Genomic DNA, 5,604 nt, shown 5'->3' on the forward strand with positions numbered 1-5,604 from the left:
TTCTTAGGCCCATAACTTTTCTTCCTAGTCAGCACAGGTCTAAAGCTTTAATTTTTCCTTTCACTCCCAGTTGTTTCAAACCTGAAAACACCTACAGGAAGCTGGGTGAAGCTGATTTTTAGGATTAGTTAGTGTTCTGGATGACTACTAGTATCATGACCAAAATTTATAGATACATAATAACCTCATACATTTTGAGATAATATTTATATCCTAAGAAAAGTTTTAGAGAGTCAAATGAAAACCAAAGGATTATGAGATTAGTGGAAATAGTATTCCCTTATTTCTTGTTCTCCTCTGTCCTGTACCAGGGTTCTTCTGATACGAGGCGCAATTTTGGATTTTCCTGTAACAAGCATGTGTGAGTTTAGAGAAGGAGAGAACCACGCTCCAACCCCAAAGCCAGCTTTAATTTTTAAGTGAATTGGGACCACATAAAGACTATTTGTCATTTATGTCTGTAGAGGGCAGCAGAGAAGACCTGGAGGTGGGCGATACCACTTGGTCCATTTACCTTGATGGTATGGGTCACTTGTCCAGGGGTCTCCAGGTTCCTTAGTTGGATACCTTTATTCTCTTGGAAAGACATAAACAAAACCCTGCCCAAGCCTAACTCTGGGGGTTCCCTTTTTGGCAGGTTATATCTTTCCTAGGGCAAAATGGTTTTTTTTTTGGGGGGAGGGGGGATGGACAACAAAAAAGTATTATCTTTTAATTGAAATTTTTTTAAAAAAAATTTTTTTGGAAACTAAATATACCTTAGTATGGGTGAATAAGTATACCTATATTCCCTCTTCTCTTTATATATAAACTCAAGGTTTAAATGAATCTATTTTTAGATTACAAAGGACATTCACTTTGAATTTCAGCCTGCCTTTCACAATCAGCTTTTAAATTTAAATCACTGCGATTCTTATGTGCCTGCCTCTGCCTCTGTTTGGATTACAGGTGTGTGCTTGCCCAGTGCTGGGACTGAAGTTGGCTATGAGCGCCTTATAATAGTTATAGTCACAGGGTTGAACTGGTCTAATTCAGTTCTGCATTTCCCTTTACTTTTTAGTAAGTTATGGGTAAACTTTCAAGTTTTCTGAATTTATCATCCTTGCTGGTTTATTCTGACTTTGTTCTTTGGCAAGTTTTAATATTCTAGCATTTTTTTTTAAAGATTTATTTATTGTTGGGCAGTGGTGGCACACGCCTTTAATCCCAGCACTTGGGGGGCAGAGACAGGCAGATTTCTGAGTTTGAGGCCAGCCTGGTCTACAAAGTGAGTTCCAGGACAGCCAGGGCTACACAGAGAAACCCTGTCTTGGAAAAAAAAAAAAAAAAGATTTCTTTATTATTATATGTAAGTACACTGTAGCTGTCTTCAGACGCACCAGAAGAGGGTGTCAGATCTCATTACAGATGGTTGTGAGCCACCATGTGGTTGCTGGGAATTGAATTCAGGACCTCTGGAAGAGCAACCAGGGCTCTTAACCACTGAGCCATCTCTCCAGCCCCCTAATATTCTAGCCTTAATTAAACATGATGCAATTTGTCCATGATTTTATTGTTTTCAGCCATTTTGTCTGTCTTGTCTGTAGGAGCCACAGAAAGCTTGATGTCTTTGCTAGGTTTTCCTAGGTTTGGGCCTTTCCAGTGGCGCCTTCCGGGACCAGATGCCTTTGCCATTCATCTGCTAGTTTAGTGGTTTTCCATTTGCGGACCATGTGGCTGCCATACTATGGCCCGCACACCGTGAACTGGAGAAGACAGAGATTTCCCTTTTGCTTTCCTACTTGTCTTAGAGCCAATAGGGCTGCACTGACCCTGGGCTTCCTTTCTCAGCGTTGGCCACTCCATCTCCCGGTCTGTAGGCCGCTGCTTTCCATTAGCTTTGGTTCCATCTCTGGCTGAGGAACCATCTGTAAACCATGCATTAGCCAAATGTTGTGAGCACTCTGTCAGCCCCCTTTTTTGGGAGGGGTGAGTGGTTTAGGGATGGGAATTACAGGCAACTGAGCTATTTCCTCAGTGTGAGAAGGCACAGGCCCCTTTGCTACCACATCCTGGTCACAGAGAAATTCAAATAGGTACCAGTCCCACTGTAGTACTTTCCTTCTGTGGGTAGACCTGGGAAGGACTGTATAATCCACCATTGTAAGGAGCACCCTTAGGAACATAGGGTGGTTAGCAATGACTGAGTGTTACCTTCTCCATGAGTAAACCTGGGAAGGACTGTGTAATCCACCATTGTAAGGAGCACCCTTGGGAACATAGGGTGGTTAGCAATGACTGAGTGGTTAGCAATGACTGAGTGTTACCTTCTCCATGTCCTGTAAAATGTCCAGATTTTTTTTTTTTGTTAGTCTCTATGAGTTAGTTTGGACCAAATGACCAAGATGTGTGATGAATTATCCCTCTCCATACTGAGGAGATCTTCCTGACTCTAATCTTTATCAGTTTGATGGTATCCACAGCTTTTCTTCTCTTGTAGAAACAAAGAAAAACCTCTTCCCTAGTGTAACACTTACCCAGTTTCCAATCAGAGGTTAACACGTCTTTAATATATGCAGGAGGATTTAATTCAGCAACTTTTCTACTATCGAATGTCTCTCCATAACTGTTGTTCTTTTCTTGTTAGCATTTTAAAAAATGTAAATAAAGCACTACATAATCTGTCTCTGGGGGTCTTTTTAATATCTTTCTGTGTTTTAGAATTAATTTTTTTTTTTTTTTGCTTATTCACTTTACATTCCACTCATTGTCTCCTTCCCAGTCACTCCCTCCCACAATCCTTCCCCATCCTCCCTCCCCTTCTCCTCTGAGTGGGTGGGCCACCCCTGGGTATCCCCCAACCCTGTGAGGCTAGGCATATCCTCTCCCACTGAGGCCAGACAAGGCAGCCCAGCTAGAAGAACATCTGCTGCAGACAGGAAACAGCTTTAGGGATAGTGCCTGCCTGGAGTTCCATCTGCTACATGTGTGTGGGGAGGCCTAAATCCAGCCCGTGGATGTTCTTTGGTTGTTGGTTCAGTCTCTGAGAGCTCCGAGGGTCCAGGTTGGTTGATTCTGTTGGTCTTCCTATGGAGTTCTTATCCCCTGAGGAACTGCAATCCTCCGACTTATTCTTCCATACGAGTCCCCAAGCTCCATTCACTGTTTAACTGTGGGTATAGGCCTCTGTCTGAGTCAGTTGGTGGGTGGGACCTCACAGAGGACTGCCATGCTAGACTCCTGCTTAGCATTAATAGTGTCAGGGATTGGTGCTTGAACATGGGATGGATCTCATTATTGGTTGGCATCTTTCTGTTTTTTAACCATATTTATATTTTAAAGATTTATTCATTTATTTATTTTATGTATACGAGTACACTGTAGCTATACAGGTGGTTGTGAGCCATCATGTGGTTGCTCAGAATTGAATTTAGGACCTCTGCTCACTTCTGCCAGCTCCATTCACTCTGATCAACCCTGCTCCTTCTGGCCCAAAGATTTTATTTATTATTATAAATAAGTACACTGTAGCTGTCTTCAGACACACCAGAAGAGGGTGTCAGATCTCATTATGGATGGTTGTGAGCCACCATGTGGTTGCTGGGATTTGAACTCAGGACCTTCAGAAGACCTTCAGTCAGTGCTCTTAACCTCTGAGCCATCTCTCCAGCCCTTAATCATATAATTTAAAGTGTGACTATATCTTTCTATACCTGTTTGTCCTGTAGGATTGTGTGGTATACTTGTAATATGCTTTATGCTGTAATATGCAAAAATCTGTTTCATTTTACTAGAGACATATGCTAGAGTGTTGTCAGCCTTACTTTGTATAGGTTTGCCCATAATAGCCATAACTTCTGATAAATGTATAACTGCAGAATCATCCTTTTTAGAACTTAAAGCTGTTACCCATTGGAATCTTGAATATATCTATGGTATGGTGCAGATACTTTAATTTTCCAAACTTTGCAAATGAAACACATTACTTCTTGCAGGCAATGGAGTTTGGTTATGCAAAGAACAAGTAGGACACTTATAATTTCCTTGGCTTGTTGCCAAGTGACAAAAACATCATTCTTTAAACCTCTGCAATTAACATGGTGATTCTTATGAAATTCTGAGGCTTCTAGTATTTTTCCTATTATTAGCTGGACAATTTCATCATTACCTGTTCTAAAGGGTCTTGTAGATCCATATGGGATCTGATATGTTATATACAATGGGTGATTTCTATTTCTGATAACTTGATGTAGTTGAATAGTTAAGCTAATTCTGAATCACCTGAAAAATGTTTAGTGGTTTCAATACATAAAACAATGCTTTTTGCATATTGAGAATCAGCAACTATATTAAGAGATTCAGGAAAATCTAATAATACCGTAAGAATGGCGTACAGCTCTGACTTTTTAGTTGAATAGTAAGGGCTCCGAGCCACTTACTTATTTTTTCCTGATGTAAACCTGCCTTTCCTGACTTACTTGCATCAGTGTAGAATGTAGGGGCTCCACAAATTGGTGTCTCTTTTACTATACAAGGAAGCCAATTAGTTCTTTTTATAAACTGAAGTCTCGTACTTTTGGAATATTTGTTGCTAAATCTCTCCCAAAAAAATATTGCAAGTTTTTGCCAGTGTTCATTTTCTGCCCATAATGAGGCAATTTCAGCATTAGTAAAGGGTACCACAATTCCTGCTGAGTCTATTCCTGCTAACTGACAAAGTCTCGATTTTTCCTTTCAGAATCAATTAAGAAACCTTTTCTACATAGGTCTTTATTTTTTTTCTCTGTGTGCTAAAACATATCCATTCTTAGATATAATATTATCTGTGTATAAAACATCCTGTGTGAAAATGAGTAGAAGGCAAAATAACTTAAGATACATTCCAGCTTTGGATCCACGCAATCTGTGTGGGCAGTCTGTACTCTCTTACCTACCAGAGCCGATTCTCTCAGCCTCAGCCAGTAATTTTCTTGGATTGTCTAAGTCCTTATCACCTGGTACAGTTTGAAATAAATTACTTAGCTCTCGAGTAGTTGTAGACTATAGCCAGTTAATATCTCCCATCAATTTTTGAAATTCATTAAGAGTTTGTCATTAATCTCTCCTGATTTGTACTTTCTGCACTTGAGTTTTCTGATGCTGGGGTAAAAGCCTGTTAACTCAAGAGGCAGAGAAAGAACCCAGCTGGCCCTCCTCCTGAGCCAACATCCCAAAAGGGTGTTCTCTTTCTCCACATCATCTCCAAAACCCTTCAAACTGAATGTCCCTCCCTTTCACTTCCTGTGCATCTTTCTATCTATCCCCCTGACTTCCTCTCTCTGTGGTTTTTCTCTGTGTTCACTTCACGTCAACTGGTTGCTTGCTCCATCTTTTCACCTATGGTTGACTTTATTTAATTCTGTCCTGAATTTAAATTATGTGCTAGGGCCGGGTGGTGGTGGTGCACGCCTTTAATCCTAGCATTTGGGAGTCAGAGAGAGGTGGATTTCTGAGTTCGAGGCCAGCCTGGTCTACAGAGTGAGTTCCAGGACAGCCAGGGCTATACAGAGAAACCCTGTCTCGAAAAAAAAAAAAAAGAAAAGAAAAGAAAAAAAGAAAAAAAAATATGTGCTAGGACTGAGCCAC

Source organism: Mastomys coucha, unplaced genomic scaffold, assembly GCF_008632895.1.
Source record: "Mastomys coucha isolate ucsf_1 unplaced genomic scaffold, UCSF_Mcou_1 pScaffold6, whole genome shotgun sequence".
NCBI lineage: Eukaryota > Metazoa > Chordata > Mammalia > Rodentia > Muridae > Mastomys > Mastomys coucha.